Below are 17,548 nucleotides of genomic sequence, written 5' to 3' on the forward strand. Positions count from 1 at the left end.
GGGTGGCAGTAGCTGCCCAGTGCTGAGATGTGGTAGCAGGAGGATGCGAGTGGGGTTGGGGAACCCAACAAAGGAGATGGGAGCCCCACCTCTGGGAGCCTTAGACTGAATGCCATTTAGGACTGAATGCCATTTATCCGCTGGACAGCAGTGCCTGCTTGGTGCTGTTCGGGGGTGAGGGGTGAGCACATCAGTGAGCAGGACTGATGTGGCTTTGGTCTTGAAGGGCCTGCAGTTTACACCCCAGGAAACAAATAAAGCAGATGCTTGCTGGAAGTGTAAGTGCCTTAGAGAAAATAAAACTAGGTGTGGACATATACAATCTCGGGAGGGGCAAGAGGGGCCACTTAGCTGGGTGGTCAGTGCCGTTCCTCTGTCTCATCCCTTGCTGGCTGCTGGTCCCTGGAGTGTTGTATTCAAGCAGGCACTGCTGGGTGCAGAAGCCACAGACGGGACAATCAAATCCAAGTGCCGAGGGCTTACTATGCTCCAGTGACATTGAGTTCCCTGGCTCATTTTCTTGGTAGCAGAAATTGGCCTGACCTACGCATTCATAACACTGCAACGCACCTCAGAAGTAGAGAACGTTCACTTAGTTTGTTTCAAGAGCCAGAGGGAAAGACGTCTCATCATCAGGCAGTTTGAATGCTAGATCCACTGGGAGGCAGTCTGGTGCCAGGCACAGGTTTCCAAACATTTTGTAAGCAGCAGAAACTTTTGTTCCCAATGACACAGGTAAATCTCAATTTAAAAAGTAAGTTGTGGGGGCGCCTGGGTGGCTCAATGGGTTAAGGCCTCTGCCTTCAGCTCAGGTCACGATCCCAGCGTCCTGGGATTGAGCCCCGCATCGGGCTCTCTGCTCTGTGGAAAGCCTGCTTCCTCCTCTCTCTGCCTGCCTCCCTGCCTGCTTGTGATCTCTCTGTCAAATAAATAAAAAAAATCTTCCAAAAAAAAAAAAAAAAAAGTAAGTTTGGGGGGGGGGGGAGGTAAGTTAGCCAGAAGCCTTACTGTCCTGACTGCCAGGGGCCGGAAGGAGGCAGAATGGAGAGTGCAGCAGTAGGCATCGGGTTCCTTTTTAGGGTGATGAAAATGTTCTGGAATTAGCGGTGACAGTTGCAAAACCCCATGAATATACTTTAAAAAGCACTGAACTATACACTTTAAATGGTTGTGTTTTATGCTGTGTGAATTATACATCAAAAACATATCAGTACAAGGAAGCAGAAGTGTTTGGGTTGTAGGAAGATCTGGTGCGGCCATATCACACGAACAGGTGCCTCTGGGACTTGAAACCAGATACGAAGTTTTAAAATTTTTTGTGAGAAATATTTGAGGATATTTAAGTTTTGGAACACATTCGGCATCTTCTAGCTCAGTCGACCATCTGCATGCCCCGGGACCAAGCGTCCCCACCTAGGAACGCTCTGGCATTGCTGCTGGAAAAGCCGAACCCGCACCAGCGGAGGAGGGCTGTGCTGTTCTCTGTTCGCGCTGTGGGATATTCTGTACCAGTGAGAAAAACGTCGTTTACAGCAGAGGCCAGAAGGCTTTTTTTTGCAAAGGGCCAAATAGTGAATATTTTTGGTTTTGTTGGCCATATGGTGTCTGTCACAGAGACTCGGCTATGCTGTTGCGGCTGGAAAGCAGTCATAAACAATACTCAGAAAGACAGGGTTGGCTGTGTTCCACTAAAACTTGGTGCTTTTTTTTTTTCCCTTTAGGTGGGACTGAAGTCATGACCCTGACATTGTGAGCTGCATGACTGACTGAGCCAGCCAGCCAGGCATCCCTCCAAGAAAACCTTATTTATCAAAATAGGCAGTGTTTTACCTTCAGACTGTAGTTTATGGAGCCTGAATTCCAACAGGGGTGAGACTTTGCCTGGTCTAGAACATCCTTCCCCAAGATGGCGGATGGGGCCTGGGCTCTGACATCAGCTCCTCAGAGCTGCTTCCCCCACCCTGAGCAGAAGCGGCCCCACCCCGATGAGCTCTCTCAAGTCCCCTCTGCTTTGTTCTTCCCCGCAACTTTTGGTTTTTAGACTAGTTTTGTGGTGACTTATTTCACTGACTTTACTCTACAAAGGAAGTCTCTTGTGGAGGAGACCAGCTCAAGGGCAAGTAAGGGTTGTATGGAGGACCCAGAACACAGGGGGAAACCGAATTCCTGGTGGGTTTTCCAGGTCACTGTCCACCCTTGCCTTTAGGAGTTGGTGGAGAAGGCGGTATATCAGCAGAGCCCCTGAGACCAGAGCATCTTTACGTTAACACAGTATGCTGTAGTTATCACCTGTTTTTTGTTTTTTAAGATTTTACTTATTTATTTGTCAGAGAGAGAGAGTGTGCACAACCAGGGGAGCTGCAGGCAGAGGAAGAAGCAGGCTCCCCGCTGAGCAGGGAGCCCAACATGGGGCTCGATCCCAAGACCCCAGGACCATGACCCAAGTCCTAGGCAGGACTTGGCGCCCCCTCACCTATTTTGTTAACTGCCTCTGGCAGAAAGGAGAATGTCCTGTGAGAAGACAAGGAGCGGGAAAGGCTTTCTTCCATCGTGGACCCCCGGGAGTGAGCGGCTGCCTGCTGTGCCCCCGCCACGGTTCAGGGACCGCGTGGACGGCACAGCCCAGCTCCGAGAGGCACCTCTCGCTCACAGCACACGAGCAGGTTCTAGAGCGTTGCCACCACCAGTGAGGAATGATCTGTCAGGGCCAGGCTGGCCCAGAACCGGAAACATAAAACCCAGAAGGAAGGGAGCAGAAAGAGAGACAGAGGAATGAAAACGAAGTTCAGGTGCTCCCTGGGTTTCATTCCAGGAGCCAAGAAAAGTGTGGGTCTGAGCTTAAGTGGCCTATAAAGTGCACATAGGCTGGAGGGTTGGGGGACCCTGGGCCTCCTGGATGGGGACCTCCATAGCTCTCAGCAACATTTAAAAGGGTTAGAGAGCTAACTCTCACACAGAGGTGGAAGGAACACATGGCATGGGCTTTTCTTCCTGGAGAGTGAGGCTGGCTCAAGCATCACAGGTTTTCAATGACCCACGGTGGCCCCAGTGTGGAAGGACCTTGCCACGCACAGTGCGGACCCAGAATCTTCATGACCCTGGGGGTGTTGGCAGTGGCCTCCCCAACCAGGACCTGTGCCTCTGCTGGGTCCCCTGTTAAGTCAGGAGGTGCCTTGGACTCTATACTCTGACACTTCTTGATAGATTGTTACCAGACTGCTGGTTCGAACTCAGGTCCCACCGCGCGCAGCTCACACATCAGTACTCAAGATGTACGATGCTGGGAAAGGAAAAGTTGCTTTATCTGAGAAGCCAGCAACCTGAGAACATGGCAAACAGATGTCTCAAAGGCCATCTTCCCCGTCCAGGCGAACCCAGGACACTCTACTGCGTAGGGTGACCACCTACCTGCCGCCGGCCCAGGACTGAGGGTGTCCATGGAATATGGTGGAACTTGGGTGGCTCAGTCCCCGAGCTCTGTGCTGGCTCATGTGAACCCAAGAAGCAGCCTGTGCCTGAGCCCCCACTCCACGCTTCCCTCGTTCTCACTCCTTCCCTCCCTGCGCAGGTCAGTTACTCAATGCCTCCCTGCCAGCCTCGGCCACACGACCCAGTTCCTGTCCTTTAGTCCCTGGCCAGTGGCCTCACGTGCTCCTGCAGCCTAGCTGGCGGTCCACTTTGGGTGGCCCTAAGTGAACATCTTGGCCCCAGAGGAGGACTTGGGAAGCCAGGTGTCCCTCTGGCCACCTGGGGCTAAGCCAGGCCAGCATCTATGCTGAGCCCTCTGCTCGTCACTCTCAGCAGACACTAGAGAGAAGATGAAAGCCACCCTCTTGGAGACAGAGGCCAGACACCTACTAACTTAGGAGCCCTCTGGAGCAGCTTACTCTGGGTCCCCAAAAGGCTTGCTGGGTCCAGCAAATTGAGGCAGGTCTGGGTCAGCCTCACACACCTGCATGCACCCCTCAGGCCGTGGCTGATGTAGGAAAGACCTTAGGGTTTGAAGCCAGCGGCCAAGAATTCCTTCTTGAGATGTCTTTGGTCCAAAAAGGGTTAAAGCATGGGGACGGAACCATGGGCAAAAAGAGCTGCACTGGGGTAGTGAAGAGTGGCTGGTTAGATACTTTCAAGTTCGGAGGGGGTTAAGCAAAGTGTCAGTCTCTAAGGAATTTTGGAAGCAAGCTCTCCAGGACCTTGAGGGGGCTAGCTGTTGTTGGGAAGGATCATTTATTATAGTCTCATAAAACCTGAGCTGTGAGACCCTCCAGATGTGTATCAGTGGTCTATACACTTGGGGGGTGATTGCCAACACATAGCATGGAGAGTAAAGATGAAGTTTCCAAAGGTATTTTTATATGTTAAAGTAGACTTACAGGGTCCTGGGGTCAGGCTAGATTGCCTTTGACCCTCAGCAAAGTTATTAGCTTCGTGGCAGTTAAGTCCCTAGAGGAATGTCACTCTGCCTGTTTCAAGGACTTGTCCATGGGCTACAGAATACAAGGAAATTTAATAATTTTTCTTCTGCCTTTGTTTCCCATATCATTGGCCTCCCCCGGTGACTCCCAGACCCTGCAGGGCTTGCTGGAGTTATGGACTGAGGTCAGTCTGGGTCAGGTACCACAAACCCAGCACCACACCCACCCTGGTCCTCCGGCATCTCCTGGAACTTTTGGCACTGGCTGTGTCTAGAGGCTTGGGGCCAGTCTGGGTAAGGACCCGAATGCCCCACACACGCAGGCCCTAGCCAGCCTGGCGTCTCCTGGAATCTGCAGGGCTCACAGGGCCTGATGGGCTGCAGAGCAGGTCCAAGTCAGCCCCATGCTGGCCCGGGCCCTGCCCAGTGTCTCAGGGCAGCTCCCAGATCCCGCAGGGCTTTCCGGCCTGGTGGTCTGGGGCAGAGCCTGGCAGGCCTTGCAGGGTCCTCCTCCCACAGCACAGCAGCCAGGCTCCAGGGTCCCAAGTCCTCTGCTCCTCTGCACCCCATCTGTACCGGGTTCATCTGTTCATTGAGTGGTCTGGGCAGCCACCTTAGGGCACATGTGGCCCTGCAGGAGCCAGGGTCAGGGGGGAGCAGCAGGGTGGCTGGCTAGTGGGATTCTGCTCCAGAAACGGGAGCCTGAGGGGCCAGGAGCACCCCTTCTAGGAAGAGAGTACTAGGGGCATCGCTAGGTGACACAGTCTATTGTGGACGATTCAGGGAAGGGCTGGGAGCTGCTGCTCACTCTGCCAAGCTGGAAGGCTAGACAGAGGTGGGGCTCTTCAGAGGGGATGGGTGAGAGCAGCCCCGTGACTAGGGCAGGCAGGTGGGAGAAGCAGAGTCCAGGATCTCCAGCCAGGAGAGGCGGCCCTATGGAGGCCCAGGGGGGTTTCGACTCTGCTGGCAGGAATGAGGAGGCTGAGGAAGGGAGTGCAGGGCACCAGTTCCTGGCATGAGAGCTGCACTGTGACTTTTGTGGGTCTTTCCCTTTCTTTTTTACTTTTTAAAAATTTATTTGTTTTTTTTTTTTTAAGATTTTATTTATTTATTTATTTTGAGAGAGAGAGAGAGAGAAAACACAACCATGAGCAGGGGGAGGGGCAAAGGGAGAGGGAGAAGCAGGCTCCCTCCCTGACACAGGACTCCATCCAGGGACCCGGAGATCATGACCTGAGCCTAAGCTGGGTCCTCTGCTTAAGGTCTTGCAGGCTAAAACGAGGGTGTCTGAAGGGCTTTGTTTTTTCTGACGGCCCTTCTTAAACACAGAATGACCATATGACCTGGTAATTCCACTCTTTGATAGATACACAAGGGCAATGAACATATATGTCCACGCAAACACTTGTGCACGAACATTATGAGCAAGCAGAAAGTGGAAACAACTCAAATGTTCTTAAACTGATGAGTGGACAGAATATGCCGTATCTGTGCAATGGAGTGTGATTTGGCAATACAGAACTGAAACTACGGCATGAATTAAACTTAAAATATTATGCTGTGTGAGTGCAAGAAGCCTGTCACAAAAGACCATATACTGTATGCCTTTATTTACATTAAATGTCCAAAATGGGTAAATGCATATAGACAGCAGTCAGTTCATGGTTGCCTAGGGCTGGGGGAGGACAGACTGGTAGGTGAAGACGTTATAAGAAGCACAGTGCTTTTTGAGGGGGAAGAAATATTCTAACACTGATTTTCATGATGGCTACACAAATATATGAATATGCTAAAAGTTACTGAATTCTACACTGTAAATGGGTGAATTTCATGGTAGGTGAATGATACTTGGATAAAGCTGTTACCAAAAAACAAGGGAATTAATATGTTGCAAAGCATAGCCCTTTGTTACACCCTGCTTTAAGAAAAAAGCAAGCTATTTTTTATTTTTGTTTTTTAAAAAGATTTATTTATTGGGGCACCTGGGTGGCTCAGCCAGCTAAGCATCTGCCTCCAGCTCACGTTATCATTGCAGGGTCCTGGAATGGAGCCCTGCACTGGGCTCCCTGCTCATCCAGGAGCCTGTTTCTCCCTCTCCTGCCCACGCATGCTCTGTCGCTATCTATCTCTCTCAAATAATTTTTTTAAAGATTTTACCTATTTATGAGAGAGAGAGAGAGAACGCGCACAGAGGGAGAGGAAGAGGGATAGGGAGAGGGAAAGAGAGAAACTCAAGCAGACTCCCCTCCGAGCCTGGAAGTCAGTCTCTGACCCTGAGATCATGATCTGACCCAAAATCAAGAGCCAGTTGGTGCGTTAACCGACTGAGCCCTTCAGGCCCCACTCATCCCTTAAACTACTTAAAACCATGGAGATAATTTTAAGTTGGAATACTGAATATTCAGTAGTGCAAGTTATTTTTTCTAAAAGTTTTATAATGGAATTTTGGTTATGTTGGAAAATGGCTCTTACCATTACATTATATACTGTAATTAAAACAAGACACCCAGAACACAGGGGCTTGCTTTCCAATGACACAAAATGGCAGCGGCCGGGAATGGGTTAGGGAGTAGCCCTGGGTTTGGGGGCTACTGGCTGGTGCGTTTGGTTAAGGGTGGCCCTCGGTTTCAGCCCAGGTCCTGATCTCAGGGGTTTGTGACAGACCCGTCCCCCGCCTCGGGCTCCCGCTCTGTGCGAGATACTTGGGATTCTTTCGCCCCCTCCCCATTTGCCCCTCCCCTCGCTTGCTCTTCCTCTCCCTGAAGCAAATAAATAAATCCTTAAGGAAAAGGGGTCTGAAAAATCCCTTAAAGAGCCACCAAGAAGAGCTCAGAGGACATGGACTGGGGGATTCGCCCTGTGCAGAAAAGTGCGTGAAAGACATCATCCGCCAGGGGGTCAGGGCTCCGCCCGGCGTGGGCCACATGCCCATCTCGCCCGCACACAGGCCGGCCCGCAGGGCCGAGCGCGCGGCGTCCGCGAGAAGCGGCCCTAGGCTCGCCTGCACCTCCCTTCCCAAACCGAGGTTCGCTCCGCGCAGGCGCGCTTCTCCGCGTTCCGGCGCTCCGAATGCGCAACGAAACCGCCCCAAGATCCCCTCACCTCCCCTTCGCGTCAAGGAGGCAGAAACGCGGGGGAAACCTCGGTTACGACAACCTCGTCATTTAGCCGAGCCCGAGCGCCCGTTTCATGGAAGACGTACCCGACGGTGCGTGAGGGAAGCCTGCCTCCGTCACCCACCCGGTGAACGGAAACACCGGGCAGGCACAGAACACTTGAACGCGCGCCTTTGTCATCAAGACACTTACTCTGACTTCGTCCTCAGGAAGGTGTTTGTGAAGACAGCGTCTTTCCGACCGCTGGAGCTGCGGGCGGGCGGCCCCCAGACGCTTCCAACCCCGCGCTGCCACGGAGCCTTCTGGGAGCTGTAGTCCGAGCCCGAGCACGGGACCAAGCGGTATGCAGACAGTGGACTGCAACTCCCAGGAGGCCACGCTGCTGGGAGACACCTGTTTTTCCAGCACCGCCCATACGTTATTTCCTCGGGAGGAGGACCCGCCCCGCGGAGCCTCTGGGAAAGGTAGTACGAGGCCCGAGATCCACGCCCGCCACCTGGTGGACAAAGTTGGTGTGACTACAATTTCCTGTAACTTCTGGAATCCCTCTCCTCAGGCTTCTCGGACTCTCCGTACCCACCGATTGCGCGCTTCTGGAGTTCGAGAACCTGACCAACGTAGTTTCGGGGAATTATAGTGAGAGAAATCCGTCTCATTGCCGCCCACGCCCGGCCGGGGACCTTAAACCGGGTCGGAAGGTCCCCTTTCCCCCCCAAGCCCACGCCCGGTCGAGCTTGTCCATTGGGCGGACACGCCTATCGTCGCGCCTTCTGGGAAACGTAGTCTGACCCTCTGGGAGCTCAGGTGTGTCTACCGCTGGACTAGGACGAGAGCTCTGGCCTCCGGACTACAACTCCCGGAATGCCGATGCGGCGGGGTCAGTCTCTCCGGAGTCCCCGGCCGCGCTCTCCCATTGGTCAGGGGCCGCAGCGCGGGGTTTTCTGGTCCTGGTAGTTACGCTTTGCCGCCGGCGCCGCAGTCGCGTGGAGAGGTTACGCGGGCCGCGCGGCTTGGATCTGTGGTTTGGGGCCGTCCCGGGCGGTCTGTCCGGAGCCGCAAGCCGGCGGGCGCTGGAGGGAGCGGGTGGGGCTGCAGGTGGCGCTTGGAGGACCTCGGAGTTGGAAGAGGCGATGGCCGCGGGGCCCCTGGCAGGCCGCCCTCGGGTGAGTGGCCGCGCGCGGTCCCTTCCCGGGCCTGGTGTGCACCCTTCTCCCGAGTCTCGGATGGGAGTCGGTGCCCCAGCCCGTCGCTGTGGCCGGGCGCGGCGGAAGACCTCGTAATCCTGCAGCCCTTTCATGTAGCGCGATGTCCCCTAACCAGTAGAGGCCGAGACGAACCCCCCCGGCGAGAAAGTTGCACACCCGGGTTCCCGGTGGCTTCAGCTACCGCGCGCGTAAGGGACGAGCAATTCTGTCTTTCCATCGTCTGGAATGACGGTCGGAAAGACGAAGCGTCGCTCAGTTCGTGTTTGTGAAGCCGCCATAACCGTAATTCCCGCGCTCCTCTTTTGAAAAAAACACCCCCCACCCCCAGAAGTGGGAACTGCTTTCCAAGACCGTTGTGAGGCGTAAGAAAATTTCCGTTAGGTGAAGTGCTCGCTGAAGAGGAGGCCTGGGAAGAGGATCCCTGGCAAAGATTAACGTTATTGTCGGCAAATATTAAAGTTGTCGTTTTCATGCACCTGGTGGTATAAAAAGGGGTCGTCAAGGGAAGCGGTCTTTTGGTTTCGTGGAAGATCCCAAGTTGATCAAGAAATGGGGGAGCTGTGTAGGGGTGAACACTTTAGTGTAATGGCAACTCACCTCTGAAATGGCTGATGCGGAGCCCTGATGTCCCCCCCCACACCCCCCCCACGCCCCCCCGCGAAGGCTCAGGTGTATCCCTCAGGAGCCAGACAGCTTTTAAGACATCTCCCTGGACACCTGTGCATTCGCATTCACATGTAGCCGTCCCTTTTTTTCTGGGAGCTTTTGCAGGGTTAAGGGTCCTGGCTCAGCAGGCATGTGGGTAACATTTCAGGGGAGGGTTACTTTTGGTGATGTGACGGTCAACTTCTCCCGGGAGGAATGGGGCCTGCTGGGCCCTGCCCAGCCGACCCTGTATCATAACGTGATGCTGGAGGCCTTAAGACACCTGGTCACTGTGGGTGAGGCTGTTCCCCATTCCACTTCTATTTGCCTGGGGTCTTGGCAAAGCGGGTTTGATTTAGCTGGGAGTGTGGAGTCACTAGGGGATTTGTCCTCATCAAACCTCAGCCTGAAGCGGCTGCCTCGTTCATTTTGTAGAGCATGTGACTCTTGATCTTGGGGCTGTGAGTTCATGCCCCATGTTGGACATTGAGCTTACTTAAAAACAAATAAAACAAAATGTTGCCCCAGAATGTATATGAAAAGAACCAGAACCTCACAGCTTGATCATTCATTTGCCCAGGACCTTGGAACCTCAAGCCAGATACTGTTGCCCTCCTAGAACTTGGAATAGAGCAATGCATGATGGACAGAGGGCTCTCCCAAGATTCCCGCCTAGGTGAGATGGGAAAGGATCTTTACAGTCAGTGTTTGTTTATATGTTCTTTCATATCTTCCTTCTCTGCTGCTTTTCATTACCTTTTCATTTCCATAATTCCATCTGGGATCATTTTCCTTTTGCTTAGAGTTCCCTTTATCATTTCTTTTAGAGTGACAAAACCCCTTCATTTTGTGTTTGCCTGAAAATGCCTTTATTTTATCTTCATTTTGGAAAGATACTGTAAACAGAGAATTTTAGGTTGTCAGGTTTTGGGGTTTTGTTTTTTTTTCTTTTTCTCGGCACTTTGAAGACACCATGCAGTTGTCTTCTGGACTCCATGGTTTCTTTCTTTCTTTCTTTTTTTTTTTTTTTAAAGATTTTATTTATTTATTTGACAGAGAGAAATCACAAGTAGATGGAGAGGCAGGCAGAGAGAGAGAGAGAGAGGGAAGCAGGCTCCCCGCTGAGCAGAGAGCCCAATGCGGGACTCAATCCCAGGACCCTGAGATCATGACCTGAGCCGAAGGCAGCGGCTTAACCTACTGAGCCACCCAGGTACCCCAGGACTCCGTGGTTTCTGATGAGAAGTCAGCTGCCTTCTTATTTTTGTTACTTTTGCCCACTGTACTTCAAAAATGCACAAAGTTTACATGTACAATTGAAACATTTTGATAAATTTACGCACATGTGTAATTCTCACCTAAATGGGGCTCGATATTTTCATTATTTCACAAAGTTCCTTTGTTACCTCTTTCCATTTCCGAAAGGCAACCACTATTGAGATTTTTTTTCCACTATAGGTTATTTTTACCTTTTCTAGAACTTCATATAAAGTGAATTATATATTATTTCTTTTGCTTATGGCTTATTACCCTAAGATTTTTGAGATTCGTCTGTGATTTTATATGCACTTTTTAAAATGATTTTATTTATTTATTTGACAGAGAGAGAGATCACAAGTAGGCAGAGAGTCAGACAGAGAAAGGAGGGGCGGGGAGCAGGCTCCCTGCTGAGCAGAGAGACCGATTCAGGGCTTGATCCCAGTTCCCTGAGATCATGACCTGAGCCGAAGGCAGAGGCTTAATCCACTGAGCCACCCAGGCGCGCCCCTTTATATGCGTTTTTATTTCTTTTTACTTTTTAGTATTTAGGGACATTTTATTTTTTAATCACTTACAATTTGTCCATTCTCTTGATAATGAACATTTGGATTGTCTCTAGTTTTGGGCTGTTATGAATAATGCTGCTAACATTCTTGTGCAATGTTTCCAGTGGACTTGTGTTTTTATTCTCTTGAGTAAATGTCTAGGAGTGGAGTTGTTGGGTGATAGATTCACAGTTCTGATTGGTAGTGCCTTAGAATCGGTTTGTGGGGGTGCCTGTGTGGCTCAGTCAGTTAAGCGTTTGCCTTCGGCCTTTGGCTTAGGTCATGATCCCATCAAGCCCCACATTGGGCTCCCTGCTCAGCAGGGAGCCTGCTTCTCCCTCCCTCATTCCCCCTGCTTGTGTGCTCTCTCTCTCTCCCCACTTCTCTGTCAAAGAAATAAAATCTTTAAAAAAAAAAAAAAAAAAAAGGAATCAGTTTAGGAAGACTTTATATCTTAATATGTCTAGCCTTCTAATTTTGATTATGGTATATTTAGGTAATTCTTGCAGCAGTATTTTTCAGTTTTTAAGCATATGGGTCATGCACATCTTCTACTAATTTTATTCCTAGAAATTTTGCATTTTTTATGCTATTGTAAATATTATTTGTAATTGTTTGTTGCTAGTGTATATAAATATAATTTCTTCTTAACTGACATTCTATCCTGTGTGAACTTGTTAAAATCACTTAATTGTTCTAGTAATTTATTTTCAATGTCTTTAGATTTTTACCCAGTCATGTTGTTTTCAAATAAGGATTGCTTTGCTTCTTCCTATTGAGACTTTATGCTTTTTCGTTTACCGTATTATTATACCAGCCAGGACCTCTAGTACTTTTTAAAAAAATTGATGTGTAATTAACATACAGTGAGATATGTTGTTCCTAAAACTACAGTCCAGTAAAGTTTTGCAAATGTATATTTGTGTGACCTATAGTCCAGTCCACACATAGCATATTTCCATTCCCATACATTTCCTAATGTCCTTTTCCACTTAGGACTCCCCCAGTATGGCAACCATTCTTCTGGTACCTGTCACCATAGATATCAAGTACAATGTTAAAAGTGGTAAGAATGAACATCCTTGCCTTGCTCCTGATATTACGGAATAGCATTAAATATTTTACCATTAAGTATTATCTGAAACCCTTTATCACATTGAGAAAGTACTATTCCTGATTTCCTGAGGACTTTTTTTTTTTTTAAATCATGAATGGGTGTTATCAAATGCTGTATATGCATCTATAGACATGATTGAATTTTTTTTTCTCTGTTCCATTGATTTCTGCTTTCTATTATTCCTTTTAGTTGTTTTGGTTTAATTTGGTTTCCTTTTTTCTGGCTTTTATGGGGCAGAAGCTTAGTTCATTAATTTTAATGCTTTCTCTTTCCGATGTTTGCATTTATAGTTATACATGTTCCTTCAAATCTTTTTTTTTTTTTTAAGATTTTTTATGTATTTATTTGACAGAGAGAAATCACAAGTAGATGGAGAGGCAGGCAGAGAGAGAGAGAGAGGGAGGGAAGCAGGCTCCCCGCCAAGCAGAAAGCCCGACGCGGGACTCGATCCCAGGATCCTGAGATCACGACCCGAGCCGAAGGCAGTGGCCCAACCCACTGAGCCACCCAGGCGCCCCTGTTCCTTCAAATCTTAATTTCAACTGCATCCTGCATGTTTTCACATGCTGCATTTTTATTATTGTTCAGTTCATTATGTTTTGTTTTCCAAATGTCTTGAACTGAATAGTAATGAAAATACAACATACGAAAGTGATTTCTTCTTTGATTCGTGAAGTACATTGTTCAATTTCCAAGTGTAAGGGGATTGCTATTATTGAGGGCTAGATTATTTCCATTGTGGTTGAAGAACATACTCTGTATGAATTCAGTCCTTTTAAATTTATTGAGAAATGTTTTTACGATACAGCATATGGTCTGTTGGGGTGGGTAGGTGGGTATGTATATATTCTGTTACTGTTGGATGTGGTGTTTCATAAAGACCTGTCATCCCTTTAAAGTCTTGGCTTCTTTCGGAATTCTGTCATTTTGGCCGGGATAAGGCTCCCCCTTGTGTCAGTCTCAGTTCTCTGGAAAGGTAGGCACAGTTTACCAACTGTTCTTCAGAGAGAGGAGAGGGTTTACAGGGAACAGATGAATGAAATCAGAGAGAACTGATGGTTTAGTTCTGCATTTCTGGGTATGGTGTTTTAAGCCCACACTGCCTGTGAATTTTCACCTTTTTTCAGGCGAGTCTTCACTATGTACCCAGTAAAAAGTTGCATTTTAGAAGTGGGAATTTTAGTCTCATGTCTCTCTTCCCTCGGAGACTGTCATTTAGAATGGTTTTACTAGCTTCATTTGTAACATTGAGGTACGTAATCAAGTGCTGAAAGGTTTGATATCAGATGTCAAAATCATACAATTTTCTCTGCAGGTTGTTGCCCTTGAACATTAAACACCTAGGATGGTACCTTTGATCAGTCTAGATCAACTCTTTGTTCTTACTTCTTCAAATGTTTCCTCTGCTGCTTTAGTCTCTCTTGTAACTCCAACTACACATTAATCTTTTGTCAAGTGTTCTGTTTTTATATTATTTTCTCTCCTTTTGTGTCATCATAAAATTTCCACTTACCTGCCTTTGAATTCACAGATTCGTTATTCTGTTGTGTCTAGTCTGCTATGAAGTCTTCTCAGGTTTACTTCAGATACTACATTTTTATTTAATTCCAGAATGGAATTTTCATTTGAAAATTTCCCATGAAATTCTGTTATGTTTATAATAGGTTGGGTTTTTTCCCCAGTCAGTGTAAGTGAAACTTTTTTTTTTTTAAGATTTTATTTATTTATTTGACAGAGATCACAAGTAGGCAGAGAGGCAGGCAGAGAGAGAGAGAGATGAGGAAGCAGGCTCCCTGCTGAGCAGAGAGCCCGATGCAGGACTCGATCCCAGGACCCTGAGATCATGACCCGAGCCGAAGGCAGCGGCTCAACCCACTGAGCCACCCAGGCGCCCCAAAGTGAAACTTTATTGAGGCCCCAGGGCCGTGGGGCTCGGGCAGGAGGCCACCCTGTGGGGAAAGGAAGAGCTGATGGAGGGACTTTATTGACCTTCTTCTGGGGGTGTGGATGGTTGGTGCGGCCACATGTCTGGGAGCACAACACTCGTTGCAGTTGAATTTGCGGGCGAGCTGGCAGAGGGAAGGCTAGGGGACGCACCTCCAGGCCAAGCACCAAATGCAGGGGCTCTTATGGATATTGTAGTCAGAGAGTGCAGCCGTCCTCTCCCAGCACAGACACTGATCTTCAAGTGGCTTCAAGTGGGAGCCCTCATTGTCTTGGCTTTGACATTCTCAGTGGTGTCACTGGGCTCCTGTGAGGGTAATGTTCTTGTTTGTCAGGGTCTCCATGAGGATCTTCTCTGTGTTTGCTGCTCAGCCACCAAATTGAAGAGAAAGAGCTATAATAGTTATTTTTCATTTTTTTCCTGCTACTTCTAATGTTTGGTATATCTGCCTCTATTGACTTTTTTTTTCTTGGTGATGAGTCACATTTTCCTGATTCTTTACATGTCTAGTCAATTTCTGTATACTGAATGCCGCACACGGTGCATTGGAGAGATGATGGAGTCTTGTCTTCTACCAGAATTGTCCATTGTTCTTTTTTTCTGGAGGCAGTTAAATTACTGAAATCATCCTAATCCTGATGAGGCTCAGGTTTAGGATTTATTAAAGTAACTTTGGTTTTGCTTTAGTTCTTGGATGTAGTTCTTCTTCTTTTTTTTTTTTTTTTTAGGTTTTTTTGTTTGTTTGTTTTATTTATTTTCAGCATAACAGTATTCATTATTTTTGCACCACACCCAGTGCTCCATGCAATCTGTGCCCTCTCTAATACCCACCACCTGGTTCCCCCAACCTCCCACCCTCTTGGATGTAGTTCTTATCCTTGAGGCTGTTTCCTTCTAAGGTACAACTTTCTAGAGTCTGACCGGAATGCCTTGGGTGCTCATTGGGTCAGAGCCAGTGTCCCCCAACACTTGGTAACTTCTGAAACCTCAGCTCAGCCCTGTAGCAGCTGTTCTTTGTCAGGTCTTAGCCTTCTGTGCGCTTGCAGTTGACTTGTCCAATTAAGGACTCCAGGAGAAACCCTCTGCAGGTTTCCAGCCCCCTCTTTGCTCTGCATGACCTTGCAAAGCCCTCCTCACATTCAGCTCCACAGCCTCCTCCCACGTCAGAAACACAAGGCCTCCCCGCCACTGGGAGTCAGGTTGCTGAGCACAAGCAGGTGCCCTATCAGGCCACCTTGCAGACATGTCCCAAGTGTCCCCAGTGCTCTAGGTGAGTTACCTTTGTCTGGTGTGCAGACCACTCTGTGTTTATCCATATGCCTGTGGAGCCCTCTTGTTCACTGTGTGTTTTTGGGTACTGGAGACAAAGTGGGAACAGGATGGACAAGGTTCCCCCCACCGTGGAGCCGAAAGCCGCTAGTATATGGTGTCTGGGGAGGGGCAGACAATAAAGAACGAAAAGAACAAAGGGATGTTGAATAATGCTGAGCAGTGTATGCAGGAAGTAAAACAGGACAATGTGGTGGAAAGTGACAAGGAACTCAGGCATGCGGGGAGGTTGGACAGGGTCTCTCAGAGGAGGTGACCTGGGACTTGAGAGCTGAATGATGAAAGGGGCGGGTTGCTGACACTGAAGACTTTGGAGACCCAAGGAAAGTCCTCAGGCAGAGGAACTCTGTGCTAGTGGTGGAAATGGTCGTGTTTAGGGAGAACAAAAGAAACCCAGAAGGAGAAGGATTGAGGAGAACTGAGGTAGTCTTACCCTGCTTCTGGGTGTTTTGGAAGACTGAATCTAAAGACATGTTCTTACCATCATGAAACTGGTTTGTTGGGAGGATTAACTTGGTTATCGACTACAGGCAGAAGAGATGTTAGGTGAGAAATGGGTCAGGTTCTGGGATGTCCAAGCATTAGCGAAGGGCGGTGGTCCTGAGCATCTCACGTCTGGGGATGTCTGCCTATTCTGTGACCTGTCTTGTAACGGTATCCCCTCTGCCTTTTGTGCTGACTGTTAGGTTGGTCAGTCTTCCTATGGGTTCTTTGTGTTCTGTGTGTACCTTCCGTGGCTTCTCTTCTCAGAGTTCCGCCGTTTTTTTGGTTGGTACTGTAAAACATCTACTCCCCCTGTGCACATCTTGTGGCTTTTATCTCAGTATTCTCACTCTAGGAGTTTTCTTCTAAGCACCCAAATTATTTTTAATTTCCTTCTAGAAAGGAAGAAGAGACCTAAAAGCCAAGAGTTGTCACCAACAGAGGCCTTTGCTAGGAAGGAGTTACCCAGCAGCATGAACCTGATGAGGCCCACAGTGGATGGTTGCTGGCGTTCTACCACAGCAGATGGCTGGGAACTTGGGGACGAGTTGGAGAAGCAGAAGATACGCAGTGCCATTTCCGGGCTGACAGGACATAAACAAGGGCAAGTAGTGACCCGGGTTGGGGACAGGGGAAATGCTGCAGTTGTGGGAAAATGCAGCTTCAATTCAGACTTTTTCTTCACAGAGATTTCTTGTTCACAGAGATTTCTTGTTAAAGAGTATTTCTATCAAATTGGCTCAACTCAAAGTGTACAGCAAATTTTATTTTAAAAAATCATCAGGAAGTCTTGGTGGGGAAGAAACCTTGTAAAGGCAGTCCATGTGGAAAACCCTTGGGAAACCTGTCGAAGTTGAATGAGCATGGTAAAGATACCAGCCAGAGCGTATACCTCTCTACACATGAGATAATTAACATAGGAGAGAAATTCTATGGATGTAAAGAAAGTAGAGATTTTTTTTATCTATAGCTCACCCCTTTCTCAGGTCATGAGAACTCCTACTAAGGAGAAATCCTATGAATGTAATGAATGTGGGAAAACCTTTAAGAAACTTTCATCTCTTTCTTACCATCTGAGAAATCATGGTAGAGAGAAAGCCTATGAATGTAATGAATGTGGGAATTCTTTCTGGCAGAGCCTACACCTCATTTTACACTGGAGAACTCACACTGGTGAGAAACCTTATGAGTGTAATAAATGTGGAAAGTCTTTTAGCCAAAATTCTCACCATAATGTACACCAGAAAATTCATACTGGAGAGAAACCCTATAAATGTGATGACTGTGGAAAATCCTTCAGTGGACGGTCTAATGTCAATGTGCATAAGAGAACACATACTGGAGAAAAACCCTATAAATGTAACGAATGTGGGAAAGCCCTTAGCGACTGCTCCTTCGATACACAACGTGAAAGGACGCACACTGGAGAGAAACTGTACGAATGTGATGAATGCGGAAAAGCCTTTGGTCACAGCTCTCACCTTACAGT

The 17,548-nt window shown here is 48.4% G+C and overlaps 1 protein-coding gene and 1 long non-coding RNA gene across 5 annotated transcripts in view; one reads left to right on the forward strand and one right to left on the reverse strand.

The window, feature by feature from the left end:
• Positions 1–8,225, reverse strand: part of ZSCAN1 (zinc finger and SCAN domain containing 1) — a 29,052-nt gene extending 20,827 nt beyond the window's left edge. Inside the window, exon 1 of one of the 4 annotated variants that reach the window (XM_059152422.1) lies at positions 7,617–8,225. The gene's annotated coding sequence lies outside the window, so the exon portion shown is untranslated. The remainder of the gene's footprint in view (positions 1–7,616) is intronic. The other 3 variants (XM_059152420.1, XM_059152415.1, XM_059152407.1) reach the window with 3 other exon arrangements.
• Positions 8,226–8,469: 244 nt separating this feature from the next.
• LOC131818210 (uncharacterized) lies at positions 8,470–17,117 on the forward strand. The gene is made up of 3 exons (XR_009348716.1): positions 8,470–8,693; positions 9,961–10,056; positions 16,459–17,117. It is a non-coding gene; the product is annotated as an uncharacterized LOC131818210 (long non-coding RNA).
• Positions 17,118–17,548: the final 431 nt, after the last annotated feature.

The sequence above is a fragment of the Mustela lutreola genome, chromosome 16 (genome assembly GCF_030435805.1).
Source record: "Mustela lutreola isolate mMusLut2 chromosome 16, mMusLut2.pri, whole genome shotgun sequence".
NCBI classification, from domain to species: Eukaryota; Metazoa; Chordata; class Mammalia; order Carnivora; family Mustelidae; genus Mustela; species Mustela lutreola.